At 41.6% G+C, this 16,780-nt stretch overlaps 1 protein-coding gene across 2 annotated transcripts in view; it reads left to right on the top strand.

Annotated features, from left to right (window-relative positions):
* Positions 1-8,147: 8,147 nt before the first annotated feature.
* Positions 8,148-16,780, top strand: part of LOC110533773 (unconventional myosin-Ic) — a 38,087-nt gene continuing 29,454 nt past the window's right edge. The window contains exon 1 of one of the 2 annotated variants that reach the window (XM_036990179.1): positions 8,148-8,422. The gene's annotated coding sequence lies outside the window, so the exon portion shown is untranslated. The remainder of the gene's footprint in view (positions 8,423-16,780) is intronic. The other variant, XM_036990181.1, reaches the window with a different exon arrangement.

Genomic DNA, 16,780 nt, shown 5'->3' with positions numbered 1-16,780 from the left:
GTCAAGCTCCCATAAATTAAATTGGCTTTGGTATATCTCTGTGTCAAGACCACTTAGGCTGCATTCATGCTTTTCTCTATTGGCATCACCTGCTTTAGTAGGCCTTATGTATTTGTCTTATTCTATTAACATTGTGTCCTACTCTAAATTCACCCAATGCATCATAGTAGGCGTAATCTTTTTTCAAATTATTATTAGGCTAATCTATGAAAGGCCATTCCACCACAATTTTTTGGTCGATACTTACTCCAAATGTTTAGATACTTAACTAAAAATGTCGAGATACTATATAAACATTTCGAGATCCTATCCTAAATATTTGAGATACTATCTCAAAGTGTCGAGATACTAAATCGAAATTTCGAGATATTTGTTATGGTCCGGTAATACAGGACTAGTAAAGGCCCAGTGCATTTTTTTTGTGAGATAATTGTTATTATTATTATTTTTGTACAGCTTTAGGTAGGTTAGAGAAGCCTATGCACCCTGATCCTCTCTGGTCAGGGGAAGTGGTAAGGCATGTATTTATAGCCTAAATCAGGCATATTTATTTGTGTTAAGAGAAAATGTGAATGTGATCAAATGTATTTTATATTCAAACCTCGGGTGGCTAGGCTACCTAGACCTTATCAATCCAAAATGATTGACTGGAATTAATCAATCAACACAATAGTGATTAAATACTGATTGAGTAACTTTAATTACAGATGCAAAAGGCCCACATGATGCAACCCTGCATGCTCAGCCCTATATTGTCCAATAGCAGTTGTTGTCTAGTTTTTATAGAAGCCCATTCCCACCACCCAAAACATTTTTTTAAAGTCGATATTATCTCAAGATTTTTAGATATATCAAGTCAACATTTTGAAATACTAATTCAAAATATCGAGATACTACCTAAAAATGTCAAAATACTATCTAAACATTTCCAGATATAGGATATGTTTCTTCATTTGTAGCATTGTGTGGTGATTTCCATCTATTCATGTTGCATAGATCAGCACAGCAATAACCTTCCAGGTAAAGACATTCCTGTGGTCCATTAAGCTACACATTGTGTGTGTGTATCAATGTCCTGTTTAGGACAATAAATATAAAATGTATATGTTATCTGACAGAGTTGATAATATTGTGCTGCTTTTTATGATAATTTGGGTTATTATTTTCCGTGGCTTAGCTGATATTGTAATAATATGTGTAATTAGAGGGGCGTGGTGTTACCTACTTTGTCCATGTCTTAAGACTCCCCATGTCTATTGTTATACATTGATTGGTTGGGGTGTATTTGTGGCCCTGATAAGCACCTAATTTTCTTAATTTCTTACATAGGCAATGGACAATATCATTGAGGACTACTTCCGTCGTGGATTCACACAACATAACAATACGTTTTCAGATCATATAGAGAGTTCTAAGCAGGAATCAGCTCTTGCGGGTTAAAAACAAAACCGATGGAGCAGAGGTGCTCTCTTTCATACAACAGCAGCTTCAAACATTAGGTCGACAGCATGGCTACTGGTGAATGCACCAGAAATGTTAGATGGCCTGAATAGTTACCGACAGGGAAAATGTCAGTCAACTTCTGTGCCTCCATCCAGGTGAGGGTGCCAACCTGGGAACAAGGAACCACCTGAGAAGTTGAGAATATAACGGTTGTGGCCCATTTTACTGTTTTCACACAAAATGACATGGCTAGAAGGCTACAAGACAAACAATGACCCTAGGATCATCGCTGGGTATTTCATGGATGCTGTGAGTGACAGTAACGGATGCCCCCATAGACTGAGGCTTGATCATGGAACTGAAAATACCCATATTGCAGAGATGCAAAAATGCCTGTGTCACTCTGTGGATGAGGCTGGAACAGACTGTGTCACTTTGGGCCCAGTACTGGAAATCAAAGAATTGAGCGTTTATGGCTCACTCTGAGAAGCAAATGTTGCTCGTTTTGGATGGACCATTTTGACCAGCTTAGAGGAGATGGGCACTTTGCACACATTTTCTTAGACACATTTCTGATCCAGTTTTGTTTCCAAAACACAATACAGGTAATACCATCTCTCATATAGTTAGTTGAGTTGTCTGATTTAGTATGCATGTCATTGTACTGTGTGTATTCCAGTACATGTGCAAATTAACTTAATTTGAGTATCCTTTTAACCCTATGAATTTCCAACTTTATGTACATTATCAATAACATTTTCTCCTGGTAAGCAACTTTTTAAGCCTCTCTTCAGCTATGTGTCAAATCAGTGTCAACTAATGTGCAAGCTCAGTGGAATCCCACATTATTTCCTCTGTCTAGGAGGTGCTGGATCAGGTGGTTTATGCATGGAGCAACCACTTAATAAGGCCATCCCACAACGCTCTGGCTCCCAATGGTCGGCCAATAATGATGAATGCGTTCCCCAACCTGTACGGAGCCCAGAACTACTTACAACCTGTGGACCGTAGGGAAGCTGATACTTGACGGGAGGACTGTGCTTTTAAAGACTACACTTGTAATGAGGATGTGTTTCACCTTTGTGTTGAACTCATGGCAGAACACAACCTTATAATGTCTGATGATCTGTATATATGAAATTATAGACTTCATCAAATGATCCTTGATGGACTGGGTGTTGAGGATTTTAGCTTCTTCTCTCACTTAAAGGGCCAATCTGCAGATGCTCCATACATTTTTTTACTTATAAATTAATGATAGGAATGGGGGGATACCTAGTCAGTTGTACAACTGAAATGTGTCTTCCACATTTAATCCAGCCCCTCATAATCAACATCCACGTCTTCACTGTCCAGGGAACAGTGGGTTAATGCTCTGTTCTAACAGAGGTATTATCCAAATTGGTTCAAACATTGAATACAGGTTAACAAATTATACATCCAAAGACAATAACTAGTTGTGACACTCTAACACCCCCCCCCCCCCCAAAAAAAAGTCTGGGTAGTTGTCATAGTATATTTAAGAAATAAGACCCAAGGGGGTGTGGTATATGGCCAATATACCACGACTAAGGGCTGTTCATAGGCATGACGCAACACCATATACCACAAACCCCGGAGCTGCCTAATTGCTATTATAAACTGGTTACCAAAGTAATTAGAGTAAACCATTTTTTTGTCAGCCAATCAGCATTCAGGGCTGAAACCACCCAGTTTATTATGACAACTTTGGAACAGAACTGCAGATATGCACTAGTGGTCTTTGCTGGAGGCCTTGGATCTCTGTAAAGCTGACTGCGATTCTCTTCCCCAAAAACAGATCAGATCCTGTGCAGAACGGGAGGAACTGACACAGCCGATGTGAATCTGCTTCTCTTAGATATGTCATCATACAGTGCATTCGGAATGTATTCAGACCCCTTGACATTTTCCCCATGTTATGTTACAGCCTTATTGTAAAATGGATGAAAGTGTTTTTTCCCCTCATCAATCTACACACAATACACCATAATGACAGAGCAAAAACAGATATTTTGATGTTTTCGTAAATTTATAAAAAATGTAAAACTGAAATCACATTTACATAAGTATTCAGACCCTTTGCTCAGTACTTTGTTTAAGGACCTTTGGCAGCGATTACAGCCTCGAGTCTTCTTGGGTATGACACTACAAGCTTGGCACACCTGTATTTTGGGAGTTTCTCACATTCTTTTCTGCAGATCCTCTCAAGCTCTGTCAGGTTGGATGGGGAGCATCACTGCACAGCTATTTCCAGGTCTCTCTAGACATGTTCGATCAGGTTCAAGACTTGTCTCGAAGCCACTCCTACGTTGTCTTGGCTGTGTGCTTAGGGTCATTGTCCCGTTGGAAGGTGAACCTTCGCCCCAGTCTGAGGTGCTGAGCGGAGCAGGTTTTCATCAAGGATCTCTCTGTACTTTGCTCTGTTCATCTTTCCCTCGATCCTAAAAAACATGCCCGCAGTATGATGCTGTCACCACCATGCTTCATCGTAGGGATGTTGCCAGGTTTCCTCCAGATGTGACACTTGGGATACAGGCCAAAGAGTTCAGTTTTGGTTTCATCAGACCAGAGAATCTTGTTTCTCATGATCTGAGGGTCTTTTATGTGCCTTTTGGCAAACTCCAAGCAGGTGCCTTTTGGCAAACTGGAGCTCTGTCAGAGTGACCATCAGGTTCTTGGTCACCTACAGTGGGGCAAACAAGTATTTAGTCGGCCACCAATTGTGCAAGTTCTCCTACTTAGAAAGATGAGAGAGGCCTGTAATTTTCATCATAGATACACTTCAACTACGACAGACAAAATGAGAAAAAAAATCCAGAAAATCACATTGTAGGATTTTTAATGAATTTATTTGCAAATTATGGTGGAAAATAAGTATTTGGTCAATAACAAAAGTTTATCTCAATGCTTTGTTATATACCCTTTGTTGGCAATGACAGAGGTCAAATGTTTTCTGTAAGTCTTCACAAGGTTTTCACACACTGTTGCTGGTATTTTGGCCCATTCCTCCATGCAGATCTCCTCTAGAGCTGTGATATTTTGGGGCTGTTGCTGGGCCACACGGACTTTCAACTCCCTCCAAAGATTTTCTATGGGGTTGAGATCTGGAGACTGGCTAGGCCACTCCAGAACCTTGAAATGCTTCTTACGAAGCCACTCCTTCGTTGCCCAGGCAGTGTGTTTAGGATCATTGTCATGCTGAAAGACCCAGCCACGTTTCATCTTCAATGCCCTTGCTGATGGAAGGAGGTTTTCACTCAAAATCTCACGATACATGGCCCCATTCATTCTTTCCTTTACATGGATCAGTCGTCCTGGTCCCTTTGCAGAAAAACAGCCCCAAAGCATGATGTTTCCACCCCCATGCTTCACAGTAGGTATGGTGTTCTTTGGATGCAACTCAGCATTCTTTGTCCTCCAAACACGACGAGTGGAGTTTTTACCAAAAAGTTATATTTTGGTTTCATCTGACCATATGACATTCTCCCAATCTTCTTCTGGATCATCCAAATGCTCTCTAGCAAATATCAGACGGGCCTGGACATGTACTGGCTTAAGCAGGGCACTGCAGGATTTGAGTCCCTGGCGGCGTAGTGTATTACTGATGGTAGGCTTTGTTATTTTGGTCCCAGCTCTCTGCAGGTCATTCACTAGGTCCCCCCGTGTGGTTCTGGGATTTTTGCTCACCGTTCTTGTGATCATTTTGACCCCACGGGGTGAGATCTTGCGTGGAGCCCCAGATCGAGGGAGATTATCAGTGGTCTTGTATGTCTTCCATTTCCTAATAATTGCTCCCACAGTTGATTTCTTCAAACCAAGCTGCTTACCTATTGCAGATTCAGTCTTCCCAGCCTGGTGCAGGTCTACAATTTTGTTTCTGGTGTCCTTTGACAGCTCATTGGTCTTGGCCATAGTGGAGTTTGGAGTGTGACTGTTTGAGGTTGTTGACATGTGTCTTTTATACTGATAACAAGTTCAAACAGGTGCCATTAATACAGGTAACGAGTGGAGGACAGAGGAGCCTCTTAAAGAAGAAGTTACAGGTCTGTGAGAGCCAGAACTCTTGCTTGTTTGTAGGTGACCAAATACTTATTTTCCACTATAATTTGCAAATAAATTCATTAAAAATCCTACAATGTGATTTTCTGGATTTTCTTTTCTCATTTTGTCTGTCATAGTTGAGGTGTACGTATGATGAAAATTACAGGCCTCTCATCTTTTTAAGTGGGAGAACTTGCACAATTGGTGGCTGACTAAATACTTTTTTGCCCCACTGTACCTGACCAAGGCCCTTCTCCCCCGATTGCTCAGTTTGGCTGGGCGAACAGCTCTAGGAAGGGTCTTGGTGGTTCCAAACTTCTTCCATTTAAAAAAAAAATGTTGGTACCCTTCCCCAGATCTGTGCCTCCACATAATCATGTCTCTGAGCTCTACGGACAATTCTTTCAACCTAATTTCTTGGTTTTTGCTCTGACATGCACTGTCAACTGTGCCTTATATAGACAGGTCTATGCCTTTCCAAATCATGTCCAATCAATTGAATTCACCACAGGTAGACTCTAATTAAGTTGTAGAAACATCTCAAGGATGATCAATGGAAACAGGATGCACCTGAGCTCAATTTTGAGTCTCATAGCAAAGGGCCTGAATACCAATGTAAAAAAGGTATTTTAATAAACATTTCAAAAATTGTTTCCGCTTTGTCATTATGGGGTATTGTGTGTACATTGGGAAGGAAAATGTTTTATTTCATCCATAATCTGAATGAACTGTTTATCGCTGGATGCCCTTTCCTGTGTGTCATGGTAGTTGGAAAAACCATGGAATTCTGCACTTTTCTTCCCGTTGGCTGTAGGTCTTCCTAAGCACCAAATATCTCTGTCATCTCCTGTTTCAGTGGATAGAGTGTAGTAGCCAACTGCTCTATGATGTATGCTGGCACTTGAATCAGAGTTTTGTGCAACAACTCCTCTTCCAGGTTGTCTGCTTTTGCCTTCTTTTGACAGCTGTGAATATCCAGGATTTCTGTCAACGGCTCTGGATCTACACTGCTGAAATCCAACCGACAGGCCTCTAAGGTCAAGTGCTCCTTTTCGGTTATGTACTTCAAGAAGTTTTCCAAAAGCTGTTTGTTCCAATATTGCTGGTGCCATTTTCAAAAGTAGGCATCGCTCCTTTTTCCATCCTTCTGCAATAATGCGGCCTACACTTTGCCAATCCTTTCCCCCAAAGTCGTATCGATGAAATGGCACCTTGAATGTACTACCCATGGTACACTGGTTGTAAAACTCCCAGAACTCAGATAAACAGTCCCTCAGAACTCCGCCCTCATCAGTGACCTGTTCGTACTTTCCATCAGGAAGACTGAGTTTGATCTGAACATCAGCTTCAAGTGGTGTCATCACATAAATGGTGGATCAGTTCCTTAAGTACTTTGTTCTCAATGGACAACTAGGGTTCTACTCTTTGCTGCATTGGTGGTAGGGTGTTTCATTGTCATCAGCAGCAACATTTGCTTCTTCTCTTTCATTAGTTTAATTTGCCTCTTCGCATACTTTTGTTGTCAGGTAGAACCTCATTATATTACCCTTTGTGATGTAATATTTTTTTGTACATTTGAATGCTCTTTGTATCAGTCAGATCCACATCAAAGTCTTAGATTGTTCCGTGATAATGTTCTCCATTTGGAAAATATAAATTCTCTGCCATTTCTTTTAATTATTTTTGTTCTACAGTTCATGGGGACATCACATTTGCGGGTCCCCCCACCTCACCTGGCAATGACTTGCACAATAGTTTTCTTCTTCCTCTGATACATAATCCACCCCACTTACCTTTTTCTGTTGTTCTGCAGAGCCTTTTTGATTTTGTCTCCCCACATGAGCCCTCTTCCTGTGGCGATTGATCTTTTGACTGATCTGTTGACTGATAGCTCTGTCTGACTGATGGCTCTGTCAAACAGTTTTGCTTTTCATTTCAAAGGGCATTTTGTCTTCTGCCTGCAGTATGTGAGAATGGCAAGGCCATCCTCATAGGATGGTAGGTAGGTGCGCAGCTGCTCATCACTCATGTGTGGAAGCACACTATCATCAATCTAATGCAGGAAAGAAAATAACTCTTCCTGAACTCTTCATGTGATAAGGATCAGCACTGCAGCTCACAATAGCTTGATTAAAGGTAAACAACACTATCTTGATATAACCTACACTTTTGCACCTTCTCCTTCTCCATCTTTCTTACATTATCCCCCGGAACATTCATGCCTCATAGGAAACTATAAAAGCCGTCCATCGTGCACACACACACATTTGACATGAACACTTCAACTGATGATTTCGTCAAAATGATACAATTACCTTAACAACCTTTCTCCATAGCGCAATACATTGAATCCAACACACAGCAAACCACTCCATACCAGAGTTATATCTAAAAGTGAAACAATAGGACTACATTTTAACATTGTCTGAAGATAATATTTCCTATCCAAATAAAAATGCTTTGTCATTAAGTTATTATTTTCAATGTACGCATCTTGGGGGTTTCTATTATTTTTATGACATTTTATATGCTATTGCTGCCCCCTGGTGTAGCCTACTGTTGTGTACTTGTAGGCCTATTGGTAAATGAAGTTTTTACAAGTCTATATGCATGGGGCCAGTACTACTACAATGCAAGTAAAAATTTAGTTCGAAGACAGGTCGAATATTTGCAATGTATACATTTTAAATTCCGTAGTTGCACACACCACACCAAAATGATATATTTGATAATTGATGACGTACTTCCAAAACTATTTGCGCACGGGGAGACAATAGAAGCATTGGAACGAGAGGACAGGACACCATGGTTACAGTTCGTCTGCCACTTTTCTAATGCGGTAGCTAGTTTGAGAGGATTACGGAGCTCGTGTGATTGCATAAATAACGGGAACATTAACTAAAGATACAACTTCAAGGTAAGATTTAATTCCAGCATTTTCTTCTTTGGCTAAAGCATTGCTTCAATTAGATGACATATTACATTTATAGTGAAGGCAACAGGCAGACCTCGTCATAATCCAGCGGATAAAAACCCGATAGATACCGGATAAAAACCCGATAAATTCCACTTTATGATACAAGTATCAAACTTGGTACAATAATACTAGCCTGGGTACAAGTCTCTTTAGTTAGTCCACTCCCTGTACTCCATGTGCCAAAGAGATGGGCCTTTCTGCCATCTTCAAATATGAACATTCTATCATTAATGAGCTCTAGAAGAACAGAAGATTTTATCCTAATTTGATCACCTTCATAGATAGCCTCCAATCACAACGATTGTGCAAATATTTGAACTATCACTTTTTTTCTCCACAGAACATGGCACAGATAGAACAATGAGACAGATATTTTACCGGATGTATAAAAGTGAAGCATCCGGTTGACGTTTCCACTCACTACCATAGGAAGCCCAGTGGCCGGCAGTGAGAGATGATGGAACAAAATAGATTTTGGCCCACATGCTGCGAATTTACTCATCGATTAAACATTTGATCTTAATTCAGTTTTCTGTTCCCAAAACTATAATATATTATGAACAGTGGACAAATTTTTTTTGTATACTTTTTTTGTAAACTACCGTTTGCCAAGGTTTTTAAAAATTGCTTTGTTTAGAAGGCGTACAAAGGCGAATTGAGCTATTGCACACCTCACTTTACGGAGTAGGCGTTCCCTAACGGAAATATGCAAATTCATGCTAGAATGCGCCAATAGGATCTCGCTAGCTCGTGCTTGGCTCTTCCCACCTCCTTGCTTGTTCTGCCCACTATGGCTCATTTGTTCCCATTTGAAATGACAGGTTGTGGTCTATCTTGTTTTAGTTATAAAAATAAAAATAATCTTTGATGATGGTATCTGGTTACCAAGCAACTGTTTTTGTTTGACGAACTGTTTTAGTTTGGACAAAAAATGTATTGATGGGGTTACCTGTTTAACCTCTAGCGACTCCCAAACCCGCATGCGGGAGCGTAATCATCGCCTGAAACTAATTAGCATAACGCAGTGGGCATAAATATCCCTAGAAAATGTTCCTATTCATGAAAATCACAAATTAAATATATTGAGACACAGCTTAGCCTTTTGTTAATCACCCTGTCATCTCAGATTTTCAAAATATGCTTTACAGCCAACGCTAGACAAGCATTTGTGTAAGTTTATAATAGCCTAGCATAGCATTATGCCTTGCTAGCAGCAGGCAACCTTGTCACGGAAATCAGAAAAGCAATCAAATTAAATCGTTTACCTTTGATGAACTTCGGATGTTTTCACTCACGAGACTCCCTGGTAGATTGAAGTGCTTTGAAGTGCTTTGAGAGACTAGTCAAGGACCAAATCACCTCCACCCTACCTGACACCCTAGACCCACTCCAATTTGCTTACCGCCCAAATAGGTCCACAGACGATGCAATCTCAACCACACTGCACACTGCCCTAACCCATCTGGACAAGAGGAATACCTATGTGAGAATGCTGTTCATTGACTACAGCTCGGCATTCAACACCATAGTACCCTCCAAGCTCGTCATCAAGCTCGAGACCCTGGGTCTCGACCCCGCCCTGTGCAACTGGGTACTGGACTTCCCCCAGGGCCGCCCCCAGGTGGTGAGGGTAGGCAACAACATCTCCTCCCCGCTGATCCTCAACACTGGGGCCCCACAAGGGTGCGTTCTGAGCCCTCTCCTGTACTCCCTGTTCACCCACGACTGCGTGGCCACGCACGCCTCCAACTCAATCATCAAGTTTGCGGACGACACAACAGTGGTAGGCTTGATTACCAACAACGACGAGACGGCCTACAGGGAGGAGGTGAGGGCCCTCGGTGTGTGGTGTCAGGAAAATAACCTCACACTCAACGTCAACAAAACTAAGGAGATGATTGTGGACTTCAGGAAACAGCAGAGGGAACACCCCCCTATCCACATCGATGGAACAGTAGTGGAGAGGGTAGCAAGTTTTAAGTTCCTCGGCATACACATCACAGACAAACTGAATTGGTCCACTCACACAGACAGCATCGTGAAGAAGGCGCAGCAGCGCCTCTTCAACCTCAGGAGGCTGAAGAAATTCGGCTTGTCACCAAAAGCACTCACAAACTTCTACAGATGCACAATCGAGAGCATCCTGGCGGGCTGTATCACCGCCTGGTATGGCAACTGCACCGCCCTCAACCGTAAGGCTCTCCAGAGGGTAGTGAGGTCTGCACAACGCATCACCGGGGGCAAACTACCTGCCCTCCAGGACACCTACACCACCCGATGTCACAGGAAGGCCATAAAGATCATCAAGGACATCAACCACCCGAGCCACTGCCTGTTCACCCCGCTATCATCCAGAAGGCGAGGTCAGTACAGGTGCATCAAAGCTGGGACCGAGAGACTGAAAAACAGCTTCTATCTCAAGGCCATCAGACTGTTAAACAGCCACCACTAACACTGAGTGGCTGCTGCCAACACACTGACACTGACTCAACTCCAGCCACTTTAATAATGGGAATTGATGGGAAATGATGTAAATATATCACTAGCCACTTTAAACAATGCTACCTTATATAATGTTACTTACCCTACATTATTCATCTCATATGCATACGTATATACTGTACTCTATATCATCGACTGTATCCTTATGTAATACATGTATCACTAGCCACTTTAAACTATGCCACTTTGTTTACATACTCATCTCATTTGTACATACTGTACTCGATACCATCTACTGTATCTTGCCTATGCTGCTCTGTACCATCACTCATTCATATATCCTTATGTACATATTCTTTATCCCGTTACACTGTGTACAAGACAGTAGTTTTGGAATTGTTAGTTAGATTACTTGTTATTACTGCATTGTCGGAACTAGAAGCACAAGCATTTCGCTACACTTGCATTAACATCTGCTAACCATGTGTATGTGACAAATAAAATTTGATTTGATTTGATTTGATTGCCAAAGTTAATTTTTTCCCAAAATATTATTTTTGTAGGTGAAACAGCTCCTTTGTTCTTCACATTTGGCTGAGAAATCGCCCGGAAATTGCAGTCACCACAACACCGAAAAAATATTCCAAATTAGCTCCATAATATCGACAGAAACATGGCAAACGTTGTTTAGAATCCATCCTCAAGGTGTTTTTCTAATATCTATTCGATAATATATCCGGAGGGACAATTCGTTTTTCTCTAGGACCGATTGGAGTAATGGCTACCTCTGTACTTTACGCGAGAATCTCTCTCGGAACCACCATGTGACCACTTACGCAATGTGCTTGCCTACGGCTATTCTTCAACAGAAATGCGTAAAACTACGTCACAATGCTTTAGACACCTTGGGGAATACGTAGAAAGCGTAAGCTCGTTGATGGTACATTCACAGCCAAATAGGGAGTCATTGGAACGCAGCGCTTTCAAAACCTGGGGCACTTCCGGATTGGATTTTTCTCAGGCTTTCGCTTGCAACATCAGTTCTGTCATACTCACAGACAATATCTTTACAGTTTTGGAAACGTTAGAGTGTTTTCTATCGAAAGCTGTCAATTGTATGCATATTCTAGCATCTTTTCCTGACAAAATATCCCGTTTAAAACGGGAATGTTGTTTTTCCAAAAATGACAATACTGCCCCTAGAGTTCCAATAATTGGTTACCTGTTTCTCTGCTGGTATTGTATTTCTCCTGAAGTGACGTGTACAGGGCAGGTTTCCTGTCACGTTTCTTAAAATTGACACTAAACAGAATATGTAAGGGATAATCAACGAGGGACAATGGAAAATAATGAATGACACGGAATTGCATTATTTCCCAGGGAACGCATATAGCTCCGAGTTGATTATCCCTTTTATATTATCGCTATAATTTAACACATTTGACGCAAAAAAAATGTGTTCATTTGCAGGTAAAAATGTGTTAAATATCCACTGAAGTAGGTAGCAAGTTAACTAGATAGGTACAGTAGTAGCCTTGGTAACCAAACAAACAGAATTGCTAGTTCAGCTATCCAAACCATTAGTCGTAGCTTGCTATTATGAAAATCGAATTCAACAATGCATTAATGTTTTCAATTCGACTTTTGCTTTCAAAAGCAGATCAAACATAGAGCATGTAAGAATAAGAATGGACTATACAGGGATGCAAACTAGTCACCTTTCGGCAAATTCACTGTTTTTAAACCAGAATAGGTCAGCTACGTGATTCTAATATGCGCGTTTGGGTCAATAATGGCTGTAAGCGAACCAGTGATACGCGTTTTGAGCAATACTGTCTGTATCCAAGGCTCGAGCTTGGGTTCAGCCAGTCATTCACATAACAGAATGCAGCACATGACTGAGAGAAGAGACAGACAGCTTGCTTAATTACAGCATCAGTACGCGTTCTGGAAAGACAGCGGAGAGTGGAAAGGCAGTTTGCCAGTTACAACACACTAGCGCTTCCCCTGATCAACAACGAAGAGGTAGGTGAGAAGCCTGGAGACGGAGGTGAGAAGGTGATGAAGCGTACTTCATGAGCTGTAACTGAAAAACAACTGGCATTTGGAAAGTTTGAGGTTAGGGAGCAAGTGTGGTGGAACAATAATTGTTAGCATTGTTAAGTATCTTGCTACAGTACCGGGATCAAATTCTCAATTAGCTAGCAAATGTTGATCAACTTTAGCTAACTTAGCTGATCAAATAATTGAGTTTATGATGTGAAAATTAGATAAATTAACGTTTCAACATCAGATGAGGTAACGTTAACTCGAGGAACCAATTAGCTATCGTATTAAATGGTATACGACTCGTTGCCGTTCCTCAAGCTATAACGTTAGTTGCTCACTGGACCCTGGAAATCTGTGTGAAATGTTAACTAGTTAACCTTAGTAGTTAATGTAGTTAATTAGCTAGCTACAGTGCCTTGCGAAAGTATTCGGCCCCCTTGAACTTTGCGACCTTTTGCCACATTTCAGGCTTCAAACATAAAGATATAAAACTGTATTTTTTTGTGAAGAATCAACAACAAGTGGGACACAATCATGAAGTGGAACGACATTTATTGGATATTTCAAACTTTTTTAACAAATCAAAAACTGAAAAATTGGGCGTGCAAAATTATTCAGCCCCTTTACTTTCAGTGCAGCAAACTCTCTCCAGAAGTTCAGTGAGGATCTCTGAATGATCCAATGTTGACCTAAATGACTAATGATGATAAATACAATCCACCTGTGTGTAATCAAGTCTCCGTATAAATGCACCTGCACTGTGATAGTCTCAGAGGTCCGTTAAAAGCGCAGAGAGCATCATGAAGAACAAGGAACACACCAGGCAGGTCCGAGATACTGTTGTGAAGAAGTTTAAAGCCGGATTTGGATACAAAAAGATTTCCCAAGCTTTAAACATCCCAAGGAGCACTGTGCAAGCGATAATATTGAAATGGAAGGAGTATCAGACCACTGCAAATCTACCAAGACCTGGCCGTCCCTCTAAACTTTCAGCTCATACAAGGAGAAGACTGATCAGAGATGCAGCCAAGAGGCCCATGATCACTCTGGATGAACTGCAGAGATCTACAGCTGAGGTGGGAGACTCTGTCCATAGGACAACAATCAGTCGTATATTGCACAAATCTGGCCTTTATGGAAGAGTGGCAAGAAGAAAGCCATTTCTTAAAGATATCCATAAAAAGTGTTGTTTAAAGTTTGCCACAAGCCACCTGGGAGACACACCAAACATGTGGAAGAAGGTGCTCTGGTCAGATGAAACCAAAATTGAACTTTTTGGCAACAATGCAAAACGTTACGTTTGGCGTAAAAGCAACACAGCTGAACACACCATCCCCACTGTCAAACATGGTGGTGGCAGCATCATGGTTTGGGCCTGCTTTTCTTCAGCAGGGACAGGGAAGATGGTTAAAATTGATGGGAAGATGGATGGAGCCAAATACAGGACCATTCTGGAAGAAAACCTGATGGAGTCTGCAAAAGACCTGAGACTGGGACGGAGATTTGTCTTCCAACAAGACAATGATCCAAAACATAAAGCAAAATCTACAATGGAATGGTCGCCCGGCCGACTAGCATCACTACTCTGGATGGTTCTGACTTAGAATATGTGGACAACTACAAATACCTAGGTGTCTGGTTAGACTGTAAACTCTCCTTACATAGTCACATTAACTTCTCTCGGATAGGGGGCAGCATTCGGAAATGGCCAAGTCAAAGTCCAGACCTGAATCCAATCGAGAATATGTGGAAAGAACTGAAAACTGCTGTTCACAAATGCTCTCCATCCAACCTCACTGAGCTCGAGCTGTTTTGCAAGGAGGAATGGGAAAAAAACTTCAGTCTCTCGATGTGCAAAACTGATAGAGACATACCCCAAGCGACTTACAGCTGTAATCGCAGCAAAAGGTGGCGCTACAAAGTATTAACTTAAGGGGGCTGAATAATTTTGCACGCCCAATTTTTCAGTTTTTGATTTGTTAAAAAAGTTTGAAATATCCAATAAATGTCGTTCCACTTCATGATTGTGTCCCACTTGTTGTTGATTCTTCACAAAAAAATACAGTTTTATATCTTTATGTTTGAAGCCTGAAATGTGGCAAAAGGTCGCAAAGTTCAAGGGGGCCGAATACTTTCGCAAGGCACTGTATATCAACGGAATTCATCTAACAAAAGGGCCATTTGTGATGTTTATGGGACATATTGGAGTGCCAACAAAAGAAGCTCGTTAAAGGTAAGGCATGAATTATATTTTTGTTTCTGTGTTTTGTGTCGCGCCTGCAGGGTTGAAATATGCTTTTCTCTCTTTGTTTACTATGGTGCTATCCTCAGATAATAGCATTGTTTGTTTCGCGGAAAAGCCTTTTTAAAATCTGACATGTTGGCTGGATTCGCAACAAGTGTAGCTTTAATTTGGTATCTTGCATGTGTGATTTCATGAAAGTTTGATTTTTATAGTAATTTATTTGAATTTGGCGCTCTGCATTTTCACTGGCTTTTGGCCAGGTGGGACGCTAGCATCCCACATATCCCAGAGAGGTTAAGAGCAGTTGGAAGACACTCCACGGAAGGAATGTTGTATGGCATTGAAGCTCGTCTGGAGGTTTGTCAACACAGTGTCCAAAGAAGGGCCAGAATTATACAGAATGGTGTCGTCTGCATAGAGGTGGATCAGAGAATCACCAGCAGCAAGAGTGAAATCATTGATATATACAGAGAAAAAAGTTGGCCCAAGAATTGAACCCTGTGGCACCCCCATAAAGACTGCCAGAGGTCCGGACAGCAGGACCTCCGATTTGACACACTGAACTCTATCTGAGAAGTAGTTGGTGAACCAGGCGAGGCAATCATTTTAGAAACAAAGACTGTTGAGTCTGCCAATAAGAATGCGGTGATTGACAGAGTCGAAAGCCTTGGCCAGGTCGATGAAGACGGCTGCACAGTACTATCTTTTATCAATGGCGGTTATGATATCGTTTAGGACCTTGAGCGTGGTTGAGGTGTACCCATGACCAGCTCGGAAACCATATTTCATAGTGGAGAAGGTACGGTAGGATTCGGAATGGTCGGTGATCTGTTTGTTAACTTGGCTTTCAAAGGCTTTAGAAAGGCAGGGCAGGATGGATATAGGTCTGTAAAAGTTGGTGTCTAGAGTGTCTCCCCCTTTGAAGAAGGGGATGGCTGCGGGAGCTTTCCAATCTTTAGGGATCTCAGACGATACAAAGATAGGTTGAATAGGCTAGTAAGAGAAGGTTCAGATTGTCTAGCCCAGCTGATTTGTAGGGGTCCAGATTTTGCCGCTCTTTCAGGACATCAGCTGTCTGTATTTGGGTGAAGGAGAAAGGGGAGCTTGGGCAACTTGCTGCGTGGGGTGCAGAGCTGTTGGCCGGGGTAGGGGTAGCCCGGTGGAAAGGATGGCCAGCTGTAGAAAAATGCTTTTGGAAATCCTCGAATATCGTGGATTTATCAGTGGTGACAGTGTTTCCTAGCCTCAGTGCAGTGGGAAGATGGGAAGCGGTCCTCTTTTCTCCATGGACTTTACAGTGTCCCAAAACTTTTGGGAATTTGTACTGCAGGATGCAAATTTCTGTTCGAAAAAGCCAGCCTTAGCTTTCCTAACTGACTGTCTATATTGGTTCCTAACTTCCCTGTAAAGTTGCATATCGTGGGGGCTATTCGATGCTAAAGCAGGACACCACAGGATGTTTTTGTGCTGGTCAATGGCAGTCAAGTCTGGAGTGAACCAAGGGCTATATCTGTTCTTAGTTCTACATTTTTTAAATGGGGCATGATTATTTAAGATGGTGA

This window comes from Oncorhynchus mykiss, chromosome 10, assembly GCF_013265735.2.
Source record: "Oncorhynchus mykiss isolate Arlee chromosome 10, USDA_OmykA_1.1, whole genome shotgun sequence".
Lineage (NCBI taxonomy): Eukaryota > Metazoa > Chordata > Actinopteri > Salmoniformes > Salmonidae > Oncorhynchus > Oncorhynchus mykiss.
This window is presented reverse-complemented; position numbering and strand designations above follow the sequence as displayed.